The sequence below is a fragment of the Mirounga angustirostris genome, unplaced genomic scaffold, assembly GCF_029215605.1.
Source record: "Mirounga angustirostris isolate CCGP_5_RB_7025 unplaced genomic scaffold, mMirAng1.0.hap1 SCAF_13, whole genome shotgun sequence".
NCBI classification, from domain to species: Eukaryota; Metazoa; Chordata; class Mammalia; order Carnivora; family Phocidae; genus Mirounga; species Mirounga angustirostris.
Window position 1 is genome coordinate 91404064 of NW_026991721.1, and position 14717 is coordinate 91418780.

A 14717-nucleotide genomic window follows, 5' to 3' on the forward strand; every position below is an offset into this window, starting at 1 on the left:
AACACAAGCAGGGGGAGTGGGAGAGGGAGAAGCCGGGAGCTTCTCCCCGCCGAGCAGGGAGCCCGATACAGGGCTCGATCCCAGGAGCCTGGGATCATGACCTGAGCTGAAGGCAGATGCTTAACGACTGAGCCACCCAGGCACCCCTGGTGTTTATTATTAACAATATATTTACTTATTTGCTCAACCCTAGATTACACATAAAGCCGTTTCAGAATTGCTAACCTATAACCTATTTGAAAAACAGATTTATTAATCGTGTACTCTTTATTCTCAGTGTATACAGATTAAATTACTGTCTAAACGTACTTAGGTGAATTCTTTTTTCCCTCACACCATTTATTGTGGTTGTTATTAATTTGTAATAAAGTCAATACATGTTTTTAAAAGTGAATAATATTTGTAAGCATATTTTGAAGAACACCATGTATAGGGAACTGTTTCTTTCTTCCTTGCATAACCCAGAAGGCCTGGAGAGATACTCTTAAACTGGGGCCTCCAGAGCTTATAGGGAGACTTGAACCCTACCTCTTCCCACCCTACTCCTTTTGCCAGTACCTATCTCCATGCCTGTATCACCTGTTTCTTCAGGGCTCGGGGAAGAAGCTCTTACACGTGCTTTCAAAGTCCTGCATTTCAATCCACCTACCTCCACTGGACTCTCCACTGCTTTGGCCCCCAAGTAGAACTTTTTGATACCTGCAATACCATGTTCATCGGTGGGGAGTTTTCTATACCAAGTATCCGTCAGGGAGTTTTCTATACCAAGTATCCGTCAGTCCTACCTGAATTAAACACCTTAATTCAACCCCTCTGCCTTTTCTGGGCTGAAAGTGGCCACCAGGTGGCCTCAGAGTCTACTGCCATCCCAGTTTTAAATAAGTCTGCTTCTCGTGTGGTTAGGTTTGTTCAGGAAATCATTGCATTCCTGAGCAGGGAAGATACATCCTAGATACTTTTTTTTTTTTTTTTAAGGTAGGCTCCACGCCCAGTGTGGAGCCCAACCTGGGGCTTGAACTCAAAACCCTGAGATCAAGACTTGAATGGAGATCAAGAGTCAGATGCTTCACTGACTGAGCCACACAGGCGCCCCTCTGGTTGCATTTTTAATTTAGTTAAGCAATTTCTTGCCGTTTGGTTCCTCAGCTCAGCTTTCAGCAAAATGACAAAGGAAGCACAATTTAGGCTGTGTCTTCATCTTTGCCTGGAAACCTTGGGCTCCTTGCCTTTTCCTTTCCTTAAAATCTGCTCCAAGGAAAAGCAAACATGGGTTTGTTGATGGCCATGATGCAGTTACCTGTCAGGGGATGCTTCACAATAAGTGTGACTGAGCTCCTTGGTCTGTCAGCCTCTCTGCAAAGGAAGCTCAGGCAGGGCATCAAGAAACTGGGAAGTCATGGGCGCCTGGGTGGCTCAGTTGGTTAAGCGACTGCCTTCGGCTCAGGTCATGATCCTAGGGTCCTGGGATCGAGTCCTGCATTGGGCTCCCTGCTCTGCGGGGAGCTTGCTTCTCCCTCTCCCACTCCCCTTGCTTGTGTTCCCTCTCTCGCTGTGTCTCTCTCTGTCAAATAAATAAATAGAATCTTTAAAAAAAAAAAAAGAAACTGGGAAGTCGTGTAGAAACACCACCATCAGTGTCTCCTTGAGCGGGTCACTTAGCCTTTCCTGGACTTTGGTGTCCTCACCTATAAATGAAGAGATTATTGAACTCCATGGACTCAAACAGAAATCCCTCAGAAGCTCGGGGGATAACGTCAATCTATGAAGAGGCTGAAGAGTGGTTTAAGACAGAGGAAGTTGGGTTGACTAAAGTAGAATTGGAAAGTGCACACTCTGCTGAAAGGCATTCAAATGTAAACTTTTAAAAACACTGAGTAGACCAAACAAGATACGTCTGGGCATTGAATGTGTCCAGAACGCTGCCAGTTTGTAGCTCATGGACTAGAGAATCTTTATCACTATGGTTTCTCCTAGGCCTGAGGTTCTGTAAACACTCAGTAATTTGCTTATGCTCTTCTATCTGCTCGGAATTATTAGCCATTACTATCATTCCCCATCATCTCTGCATGTCTAAACCCTAATTCCTTCTTATAAAACCCACTCAAATGCCATCTACTACAGGAAGTTTCCCTAGATTTTTCTCTCTAAATCAGAAAACATTTTCTCTCCACCTTGAGTTCTTCTAGCATTCTAACCTTCTTCATGGCTCTTTTTGCCTTTTTTTTTTTTAACTGTATTATAGTTATTTACATGCTGGTCATCAATCTTTATATGTATATATATCTAGAGAGAGAGAGGGAGAGAGAGAGAGTGCTCCTTGTGGGCAGAATCCATGTCTTACTGAGTTTTGTATCTCCACCACCTGGAAAATCAGCTAACAAATATTTACTGAAGGCCTACTCTGTGTTAGACATGGTTTTAGATGCTCCCCTTAGCATATAGTAGTAGGGACTCGATAGATGCTTGCTAAATGAATGGTATTAAATGGCCAACCAGAATAATGAAAAGAAAAAGGCAGATAATACCAAGTGTTAGGGAAGATGTAGAGCAATCCTCATACTCTGTTGGCCCCAGTAGCCTTTGCTCTCTACTGTTTCCCATCATTATCTCATGTTGCATGGCAAGAGGGATTTTGCAGATGTAACTAAGGTTACTGACCAGTTGACCTTAAGATAGGGAGGTTATCTGAGTGGGTCCAATTTAATCATATGAGTCCTATTTATTTATTTATTTATATTTTTGAGAGAGAGAGAGAGAACCCAAGTGGGGGAGAGGGGCAAAGGAAGAGGGGGAGACAGAGAGTCTTTTTTTTTCTTTTTCTTTAATTTAATTTTATTATGTTATGTTAATCACCATACATTACATCATTAGTTTTTGATGTAATGTTCCATGATTCATTGTTTGCGTATAACACCCAGTGCTCCATTCAATACGTGCCCTCTTCAATACTCACCAGGCTAACCCATCCCCCCACCCCACTCCCTTCTAGAACCCCCAGTTTATTTCTCAGAGTCCATAGTCTCTCATGGTTTGAGACAGAGAATCTTAAGCAGGCTCCATGCCCAGCTCAGAGCCCAACAAGGGCTCAGTCTCACAACCCTGAGATCATGACCTGAGCTGAAATCAAGAGTCAGACACTTAACCGACTGAGCCACCCAGGGGCCCCAATCATATGAGTCTAGAGAGTTTTTTCCAGCTGGGGGCAGAAGAAGACATCAGACAGATTCAAAGCATGAGAAGGACTGATTCATTATTATAACTTAGCTGAGCTTACAAGTGGCCTCTAAAGCTGGGAGCCACCCTCAGCTGACAGCCAGCAAGCAAATGGGGAGCTCAGCCCTAGAGGAATGCAAGAAGCAATTCTGCCAACACCTGAATGAGTTTGGAAGCAGAGTCTTTCCCAGAGCTTCCAGAGAAGAGCCCAGACCTGCTGGCACCTTGATTTTGGCTTTGTAAGACCTTAAGCAGAGAACCCAATTGAGCCTGCCTAAACTTTTGGTTACAGAATTGGGAGATAATAAATGGGGGCTGTTTTAAGCTACTAAGTTTGTGGTGGTTTATTGAGCAGCAATAAAAAACGACTTTAGACACTCAAGCATCACTGTGGAGAGGAATGAAGACCTCCAGGTAGAAGCCAGTACCAGTTGCCAACCATGTGGGTGAACCATGTCAGGAGTGCGTCTGCCAGCCCCGGCCAAGCCTTCAGATGAGGCAGCCCCAGTCAACATCCCGACTGCAGCCTCACAAGGGATCCTGAGCCCAAACCACCCAACCAAGCTGCTCCTGCATTCTTGCCTCACAGAAACCATGAGAGAAAATAAATGATTTTCAGTGTTGTAAGCCACTAAGTTTCAGGGTAGTTGATTATGTCACAATATATCACTAATAGATCACTGTATTATCACTCAGTAAATGTCCAGGGTCTGAAAGGCTACCCTAGGGCATTAGAACCAAGCAGGGACATCCCAGGCCCTGCTAATCTCTAGCATCCCAGACTGCAGACCATACAGGCAGCCCCACACTCCCCAAGGCAGCTCCTCTGGGTCTCTCGTCCAACTCCTCTGCCCTCCTCCAGCCCCACCTTGGATTCTCAGGGTCTGCAATTCCCCGATCTGCTCTGGTGAACATGCTTAAGAGCAAACTAAGCTTCCTTAGGCGGAAGATGAGAGAAAAAATGTGTTTTTTTAAATGGGAAGAAACAGATCTACTTCACAAGAGTATTGTTAATTAAATGATAATGGTATGAAAACAAGATACGATATAGTCATTAAAAAGATATTAAAAAAAAGCTCTTTCTATAGAGATATGGAACACTGCCCAGAACAACAATAACAGACAACATCTATTTTTAAATAGAAAGAGCAAGGTTCAGAACAATGAGTACATTTAACTATTACTCAGTTACAAAAAAGGTATTTATAAATATCTGCTGTATAGGCATAGCATATCTCTGGTAGAAGATCCCCTTTTGGGAAGAGAACTGGCTGACTGGGGGCAAGGGTGGAAGGGAGATCTCATTCTTTTCACTGACCTCTTTTGTACCTTTTGAATCCATGTACATGTATTATCTATTAAAAATAAATTCCCTTCTTGGAAAGAGATAGTAGGCACTCAGTGACAATTTCCTGCTTCCCCGCTCCCTTCCCTTAACACACTCACACACAACGAGAACCCTCTGCCCCCACACACCTACCTTCCACATGCACACTTTGAACAGTAAACACATAGCCAAATGTTCTCCCTTACCACCCCGGAGCCCAAGCACACACACAAAGGCAGCCACGAATCTTTGTGCACCATGCACATGCTCAGCAAGCGTGCGGTCCTGCGTATGGTATGTGTGCGTATGAATACACGCATGTGCGTGTGTGTATATATGTAACTGTGTATGTGTGCATATGTTATACATGTTTTGACCTGACTCCTTTATTCTCTACCCTTACCAGTGCCTGCTTCCTATGTGCGTACACCTGGATAGATGCCCCAATTACAAGGCAAAATAGGTTAAAAGTATCCTATTCAAAAGCCTTAAAGGGGCCTAATTGTAGGTGACTGTAAAACTCTAATTAGGGGAGGCCTCATTATCCGCGATGCGAGGAGGAGGAGGAGGAGGATGGGACCCTAATGACAAAGGCAGCCTCCTCAGACAGGAGCGACGGGCTTAATTGCCCTTTGACAAAACTGGAATGGGGGAGACAGGGAGGAGGAGAGGCCACTCATCCAAGGAAGGGAGTCCCGCAGGCCAGGCCTTTCCCTTGTGCTCTCCCAGCATCTGCCTGGAGGCCGTTTGCATGAAAGCCATCACTTACCTTCCACGGAGGAGGCTGGCGGGTAAGTAGCAGGAACTTGTGACAGACCTCCCCAGTCTCCTTGCTCCGCAGGAATCCCACGTCCTTGGTCCCCTCCCATGGACGGAAATCCATTCTCTGGGGGCAGCAAGCGTGGCTGCGGGTGGGGCACACGTTCTCATTCTGGCTTGGCCACTCACTAGCCCTGTGACCTTTGCGAGTCACTTACACTGACCAAACCCCTCTCTTCAGTTACAGAAGGGACGGGTAACACCCGTTTTCCAGAGTTGTGAGCAAGCACAGAACTGTAATTGAGAAAGTGTGTTGCAAAGTGCACGTCGCTCCCTAATTCTTACCGGTTGTGGACCGGGTCACAAGCTCCTGGAGGGCAGGAGTGATGTCTTAGTCACCTGTGCACTCAGTCTCCTGCTACATGGATCTAATAAGAGTGGAGATGAAGACCATCATCGTGGTGGGTGAGGTGGAATGCCAGAACGCGGAGATTCCCTCAGCCTTGGTGTGAACAAATGGACAAAACCTTCAGCAGTGGGGTGAAGCTGTGGTACCTCTACCATGAATTCTAATATTTACTGGGCATTTCCGGTGTGGCAGCACCATCCTAAACAGTTTACGTGTATTCACTTATTGGATCCTCACGATGTCCTTAAGAGGGAGTGCATAATCAGCATCACCCCCATTTTGAAGAGGAGGAAATCAAGTCTCAGCCTTAGAGACTTCCCCAAAGCTATGCTGCTCGTAAGTGAGGAAGCAGGTTTTTTTTTTTTTTTAAAGATTTTATTTATTTATTTGAGACAGAGAGAATGAGAGACAGCATGAAAGGGAGGAGGGTCAGAGGGAGAAGCAGACCCCCCGCTGAGCAGGGAGCCCGATGTGGGACTCGATCCAGGGACTCCAGGATCATGACCTGAGCCGGAGGCAGTCGCTTAACCAACTGAGCCACCCAGGCGCCCCAGGAAGCAGGTTTTGAACCAAAGTAGTCTGCCTCTCAGCCCACAATCTTTTTTTTTTTTTTTTAAAGATTTTTTTTATTTATTTATTTGAGACAGAGAGAATGAGAGAGAGAGAGCACATGAGAGGGGGGAGGGTCAGAGGGAGAAGCAGACTCCCTGCCGAGCAGGGAGCCCGACAGCCCACAATCTTAACCATGTGGAGTTTAGGCACCAGCAAGCTGGTGGTGAATGACATTTGGGGCTTGTGGCCTTTTTGATGCTCTTGAATTATAGTTAGCATTTCCCAAGTGCTTGTAATAGCCTGGTATGAATTTTTACATGTTATCTCCTTTAATCCTTCAAATAACCTTATAAAATAAGGCCTCCTGTTTCTTTTTCCCATTTTACAGGTGAAGAAACTGGGGCCCAGAGAAGTAAAATACATTCCCCAAGGTCACAGTAAGAGATGACTGTAGATTTTTTTTTTTTTTTAAGATTTTATTTATATATTTGAGAGAGAGAGAGAAAGAGAGGGGGAGCACAAGCAGGGGGAGGGGCAGAGGGATAGGGAGAGCAGAGAGCCAGACGTGGGGCTCGATCCCAGGACCCTGGGATCATGGCCTGAGCCAAAGGCAGATGCTTAATCGACTGAGCCACGCAGGTGCACACCCCCCACCCACCCCCGGCTTTTTAAAAGATTTTATTTATTTGAGAGAGAGAAAGAGAGTGAGATGACTATAGGGTTAACATTGGAACCTCCTTAGTCTGACTCAGAGCCCACATCCTGAACAACATAATATTTTGCAGTTAGTTTGCATAGAGAGCTGCTCCCATTGTTGAAGCTGTAGGACTGGTCTATGTGGTCCAGCTAGTCTGGTTCTGCAAGAAGAGAGAGGCCTGGGCTGCGGGGTGGTGGGAGTGAGAACCGCCATGGAGGTAGAGAAGACACTGGGCTAGTCAATGACAATGTGACAATGACAGTCGTATTTTCCAGAAGCAAGATATTTTGCTACTTGCTTTGAGGTGAAAGCTGTTCTGGGTCTTCAAAGAGTTTGTAGCCTCTGGGTGGCACAAAACTAACCCTCCAATGACTATGCTATGAAGATTACATTATTTTTTTTAAGGTTTTATTTATTTATTTGACAGAGAGAGACACAGAGCAGGAACACAAGCAGGGGGAGTGGGAGAGGGAGAAGCAGGCTTCCCGCCGAGCAGGGAGCCTGATGTGGGGCTCGATCCCAGAACCCGGGGATCATGACCTGAGCCGAAGGCAGATGCCCAACGACTGAGCCACCCAGGTGCCCCTGTTTGTTTTGTTTTTTAGTAGGCTCCTCGCCCAGCACAGAGCCCAATGCAGGGCTTGAACTCATGACCCTGAGATCAAGACCTGAGCTGAGATCAAGAGTCAGGCACTTGACCAACTGAGCCACCCAGGTACCCCTGAAGCTTACATGTTGAAGAGAGAGAGGTGCAAGGAGTCTTGGCAGTTCATCACGGGGAGACACACATATGAGGGATGGAATCTGAAAAAGTGTCATGGATAAGGAGCCAAGGATCTCAAAGGGAAGAGAGCATATCAGCAAACGAAGATAGATGAGAAGGACTTTCAGAGAACTATGGTTGTGAGGCCTATACCTTTCCTTTTGGCAATGGCCCCACATTTGAAAGATTTTGCCCATTAAAGTAGATTCACTGAGTAATACATTTTGCTATTTATAATTAAAGACAGCAAAACTGTTGATTAAGTTTCCTGATCATCACACATTAGCTAACGATTATTCACCAAACAGTATTTAGCACCTTCTTTGTGTGAAGTGCTGTGCTTAGTACTTGGAATACACTCACTGTACATCGATAGAGAAGATACGGCCCTTCCTTCAGGGAACTCTCTGAGTCTGATGGTTGAAACCAGCGAAACTTGACATTTGTGTCCCATGTTATGTCAGGTAGAAAAATATACATCTGTTATTAGGCCTTTTGAAATATTTGAAAGGAAAAACCATTATCATTTATTGAGAGACGACTGTGTGCTCAGCATGCCGTGGGCACCTGACATACACTTGGTTTTATTGGTTCGGGTGTCCCCTCCACCCTCCCTAGAAGGCAAGCTCCATGTTTTGTTCATCACTGTGTGTCCAGTGCCTACAATCATGCCTGCCATATAGGCATGTTCAACAGACACTAGATGAATGGACCAAGTGAATTAACTCGAATTTCTCAACAACCTGCAAGGTGGTTGGCATTCTTTTTCTCTTCCTGATAAGGAATCTAAGACTCAGAGAGACTAAATTCCTCAAGTTCCTGCAACCATCAATGACAGGGCAGGGATTTACATCAGATCTGTTTGACTTTGAAGGTGATCCTTCTGTCCCATCCTTCCTCCGGGAATACAGAGATGCCAAAAGCCAGGGGACAGTCGGTTGGACAGCTCTGGGATAAGATACGAATATGCAAAAGTCTGTTTGAGCCGGGGAAGTGGTCCACGTGAGGGTCAGTGGGAAGCAAGGAAGGGGGCTCTATGGCTGTGTTCCCATGGCCAGTGTGGAAGGCCCAGAGGGCTGGGCTGAGGATTTGAATGGATCTGGAAGGCATGGGGTAATGCAGAGTTTCCACTTGATTGGAATTGTATTTTGGAAAGATGAACAGGATGTAAGGGTGGTTTGGCTTTTAGAAAGATGGGAGATGAGAAGTGTCATTAATTTGTTAACTGGGGGAGAGGTAACCAGTAATAGAATGGAGGCAGTGACAAGAATGGACAGGAGGGATGATGTCAGAGTAGACTCAACTGTCCCAAGTGAGGGAGCCGAGATAAAGCTCAGAGATCAATCTGCAGCCCCCAGTGGGTGAGGCAGCTAGCGTGGATGGCTTTCTCGCTCTTCCTAGAGTTCTCTCCAGGTGGGTAGTGTCCTCTGTTATAGGACCACAGCTCTATGCCGGTCATCTTGGCAGAGCGTGTGGCTAGTCAATTCCTTAGCATGTGTTTGTGGAGCACTTAGTATAATATGCACATGGCATCAACGACAGTGCTTTCTTTGTACTTTGGGATTAATAGGTCAATAGAATACCTTAAGGCCGTACTGTGTTAGAGTTTGGAGATACAAGGAGAACAGATATTTAGGAGTCTATCAGGCTTCCTGGTTCCAACTGTATGTAACCCCTGCCTGAGGATTCGATCAGTTAATACAGGTTAAGCAAATAGAACAGTGCCTGACATGTATGTAGTAAGTGATTGGTGTTTGCTAATGTTATATATAAGACAAGGGCACTCCCCTCAAGGTCACTGTCATGTAGTTGGGTTCATCCAGTCCATCAAGACACTGCAACAGAAGACATATAATGCAAGACACAGAAAGAGTTCTAAAGGGGCGTGATTTATATGGATACTTGTCTGTTGTTCAACCCCGCCCCTCCCACTGACAGCCAAGCTTCTTATAGTCTCTGAGGCTAGTGTTTCATCCCCATTCTTCACTCTAAACTCCCTGGTGGGACAAAATGACTTATCAACTCAACCCAAGCCTCTGGGACCCTAGGAATTCCCAAGAGTGTACAAGACTCAGAGCCTCCATTTTGGAGGCGACCTTTATCCCTTGCCAGCTCAGCAGACCTGCCAGGAATTAAATCTTTGCCTGGGACAAATGAGATTAGATTCCCTTTGGAGAGAGAAAAAAGGACAATCTTCACCTCTCCCTGGACACAGACATTCATTTGCCTGGTCCCCTGCAAAGCAGATGAGCCTCTGAGACACCTTCTTTCTTGTTCACTTAGGGGTGAAAAATTATCAGCAAGAAACCAATTAGCATCCTCTAAGAGTGCGTCCCAAGCCTTCTGGAGTCAATTCTTTTACTCTGTCCTCTACACATAAGCAGCATCTGCTTTGGGGTCTTGTCCTAATTGAGTTGAACCTGAGCTGTTATCATTTGTTAATTGTAGCCCCAAGGTGGGGGGGAGGGAAGAGGGGACAGGGCTCTGTCCTTCCTTTTTCCCCAGCCTAGAAGGCTGCAATCAAAAGAGAGGGTGATGGGGCCGAGGGGTCAGAGGTCAGCCACGGAGGCTCTACCTACTAGACATCTGGGTGGCTGGTTGACATTCAGTGAAGAATAATAAAGAGTCTTTCTTGAGCACTTATTATGCACCAGGCATGATTGTAAAGGCTTTATATGGATCAACCGATTTAATCGTCGCAACTCTCTAAGTTAGGTGTTCTCATTAGTTCCCACTTGACATTGAGGAAAATGGAGGCGCTAGGAGATTAAGTACCTGCCCTTGCAATGCAACTAGATTGGAGAGAAATCAAGATTGGGGCCTTGACATTCCTGCTGCAGTGTCTGCGCTCCCGGCCACCTCCGCTGGCCCGTGGGGGGACCCCGAAAGCCCGGCCGTCCGCTGCCATGGTGGAGCAGAGAGCCCCCAGCCCAGCAGCCGCTGAGCCATCGCCAAGCCTCAGTGTTGGTGATCCCCTAGTCAGCTATCTGCTGGGAGAGCCGCGATGCTCAGCAGGTAGGGGGCGGGCCCGGAGCGCACAGCGCTGACCTGGCTGCGAGGGAGGTGCAGAGGAGAGAGGAGCATCTCTGGGCTCATGGGGAAGCAGGATGCACAGGCTGGGAGAAGCAAAGGCAAGTCACTATCTGCCCTGAAGGACAAACGGCTTGATACCCAAAGTCCAAACTCCGGAGTAAAAGCACGCAGGCCCCTCACCCTGCGGCTTCTGGCAACCTCCCCATCCCGGGGTGCTGCTGGAGACTAAGAAGAACTTGTTTCCCTGTGACCATCTTCTCACGTCAACCCTACCTGAACCCTACCGGCAGAGCCCAACACCCCCTTCCCTGCTTGGGTACAGATCCGAACGTCAGATGCCAGGCCTTGTTTCTGAGCGCACAGGGCTGCACCTTCAAACGTCCACATGGGCCGCGCAGGTCACACACACACAACTAACAGAGGTAAAATCCAGTCGTGAGCGGGGCAGCCTGTCTCAGCCTGAGGAGCACACATTTGGCCTAAAGGCTCTCCGGGTAAGACAGTTTAAAAAAAAAAAAAAAAGCATTGTGCGGGGCAGGCAAACCCTTCTGGGTCCATGACTGCAGGCTCTTAGCTCCCATGGGGAAGGAGCGCTGGGGGTGGACCCGGAATTTCTCCTCTCCTGTGAGTTCCTCTGTAGTAAGGAAGCAGCAGAACGGCTCATGCTCACTGTAAAGGCACGCACGGATGCTAAAGCCAATGGCATGGTCTTGACCCCAGCTCTACTATTTACTGTATCTGTGACTCTGGACAAGTTATATGCCTCCTTCCGCCTCGGTTTCTTCATCTGTAAGATGGGGAGAATGGTAAGTACCGCTTCATGAGCGCTACTGTATGAACTAAATGAGTTACGTGTAAAGTGCTTAGAACAGTGTCTGGTATATACATTTAGTGCCATGTAAGTGTTAGCAATTCTTTCTACAGTACACGTTTCACACGTTCTGGATGCTGCAGACATTTAGTGATAATCTACAGTTCTTTATGCAGTGTGACAGAAAGAAGGTAATCAAGAGTTGGATTTGTGGCAATATCTCTAGCTTCCTGGTTTCCTAGAGTCCACTGTTACATCTCTACTTATAATCAATAGTAACAAATAATTAGTAATGCTGTGAGTATTTTGTTATATAATACCATATATTAATAATAATAAAATAAATTAAAAGCAAGCAAGGTAATACATTACACATAGTACTTTCTGTGACTTGGGCAGCATACTAAATGTTTTCTATATGTGTTGCCCCAATCTTCACACTAATCCTATGTGACAAGAGTTATTACTACCTCCATTTCACAGATGAAGTTACTGAGGTTTTGAGAAGTTCAATAATTTGCCCAGTTTTTAAAAAGTACCCCCAAAATGTACTGCCTAAGATTCAACATAATCCTATGCCAATGTCTGTGAATCTTAGGGACAAGAAGTGCTGGGGATAAGGACCATGTTCTAAAAGGAAACTTGTCTGGTGATTGTTTCCAGGTAATGACCTGTTTGTCTAGGGAGACTCCTGTTTGGAGCAAAAGGTAGCAGAGAAACTTAAGGCTAAGAATGGGCATTTCATTTTATTTTACATTATTTTACTTTTTAAAAAAGATTTATTTATTAATGTGAGAGAGGAAGCAAGAGGAGGAGCAGAGGGAGAGGGAGAGAAAGAATCCTAAGCAGACTCCCCGCTGAGTGTGGAAACTGCCGTGGGGCTTGATCTCATGACCCCGAGATCATGACCTGAGCCAAAACCAAGAGTCGGACACTTAACCGACTGTGCCACCCAGGTGCCCTGAGAATGTACATTTTATTTATTTTATTTTTTTAACATTTTATTTATTAATTTTGACAGAGAGACACAGCGAGAGAGGGAACACAAGCAGGGGGAGTGGGAGAGGGAGAAGCAGGCTTCCCGCTGAGCAGAGAGCCCAATGCAGGGCTCAATCCCAGGACCCCGGGATCATGACCTGAGCCAAAGCCAGACGCTTAACGACTGAGCCACCCAGGCACCCCAAGAATGTACATTCCTACAAATCACATGCAGGAACAGTCTGAATGTACATTTTAAACTTCTGCATAGCATTTGGCCATTATTACGAAGTTTCTGGTTGCTCCAGATCCTTTTTAAAACAAGGCATTATGTAACTAAATAGATAGTGATGTCACATTCTTTTTCTTGAACAATCCTCCACAGCAAAACTATGAGCTAGGGATTATGATCCCCATTTTACAAATGGGAAAACTGAGACTGGGAAGGAGATTAGGTGACTTGCCCACGTTAAGTGCAGGGCCAAGACTCAAACCTACATACATCTCAGTAATTTCCATCCAGCAGCCTTTCCCTACACCATGCTGCCTAAATGAGTTCATGTCTCTGGTCTCTGCCGGCAGTGAGTCAAGCCACCGTACCCACCACACAGGGGAATCAGAGTATCCCCTTATGCTTCAAGTGGAGAGGTAGGACACACCCTGTCTCAGGGGCAATGAGTTAATGATACAAGAAATGTCCCAAAGTAGTTCAGGTGGAAATAAAGGGAAAGCAGTTCCCAAATGTCAAGGGGGAAGTCAGATTCTGTGCGTATCAAAGAGATTGTGCACAAAATATATGGAGGATGCTGACCCAATAGAGGAAGCCAAAGAGGAGAGAGGAGGCTGCCCTGCTCAACCCCACCACCCCATCCAGTACCAGCTGAACTCTCAAGCGCAGAATCCTGTATTCCCACAAAACTCCATTCTTTTTCCTCTTCTCTAGTTGCATGTGCATTTCATTGTGATTTTAATTAAGGGCTGGGTAATTCACACCTTGCAACTCTGCTCTCCAGCATGCTCATCACTTTCATTTGTTGAGCTGCCTACTTCCCTAAATACTTCTGACCAACAGGCAGGATGGGGATATTGGGGGCTGGTGTACCTATCACCTTCCTCCTCTTCCTACTGCAGCACCACCCCCATCTCAATTCCAAAGGCCCAGCAGTCTGCATGGGAGTAGAGCAGCTCCATTTTTCTCCAATATTAATAATTATGACATTAGAAGGGTGATCTGCTGCAATTCAGCCTTTCTATTTGCAGGCTGGTGGTTGCATATCAATGGCATGATTAGGCAAATGAAATCAGATTGGCACTGTTATGAAATATTTACATGGCCAGAATGCATATGCTTCAATCTCATTGTTCCCATTATTAAGCCATTTTATAATCTCATAACATTTAGACTCACACTTTGCATTTCTAATTAACTTGAGGAGTGACTTCGCTGGGAATTAATTGCAACTTGTGCATTCTTATACACACAAACTCCCTGAGAAACAAACTCTGGTTGGCAATCATGCAATTCACCCCTAAGATGGACCCTAGGCTGACTTCTGTTCGAAACCATTTTTTCCGTCAGTTGGGAAAAGTGGCTGGGGACATTGGTTTTCATTAAAATTTGGCTACAAATCACATGCAGGAACAGTCTGAGTGCAAGAGTCCCTTTGGAGGGATTAGTTTCTACCTGAATAGCCTTTCACAAAGAAGCAGTTTGATGCGGGGCAGTGGTTTTCAGATTTTGTGGATCAATAACATCCCTAAAATAATAATAGTAATAATAATAATGATAATAAAGATAATAAAAGATTTGGGATAACTAAAGAGCTGTTATATTGAGCTATTATATAGCCTTTATTTAAAATTGCTTCAGGATAAAGAATGTGGTGTATCTCTCACACTTGATCAGTTAGCATTTGGAAATCTCCAGTAAAAAGTCCATGCCTGGCAAGTGGCTACTATGGGCTCTTTAATGATCGTCATCTCCTACAAACACCAGAGTTTTGTTAATATGCACTCTTGGTGTCAGAAATGGTTTTTTACTGGTGGAATGAGTGGTGTTCATGATATGTGGATTGGTTAGAAATATCGATCAGCCACTTTCTCTCATGAATGTACAGGGAGTGCCCTTTAAGCATGTCCGGTAGCCTACACCCTTTGGAACACTGCCTAGGCCTA

The 14717-nt window shown here is 45.6% G+C and overlaps 1 protein-coding gene across 1 annotated transcript in view; it reads left to right on the plus strand.

The window, feature by feature from the left end:
* The window catches only part of BSX (brain specific homeobox), an 87409-nt gene that overhangs the window by 25465 nt on the left and 47227 nt on the right, over window positions 1–14717 (plus strand). The window contains exons 3-5 of the mRNA XM_045892879.2: window positions 4947–5331; window positions 5541–6044; window positions 7563–11559. The gene's annotated coding sequence lies outside the window, so the exon portion shown is untranslated. The remainder of the gene's footprint in view (window positions 1–4946; window positions 5332–5540; window positions 6045–7562; window positions 11560–14717) is intronic.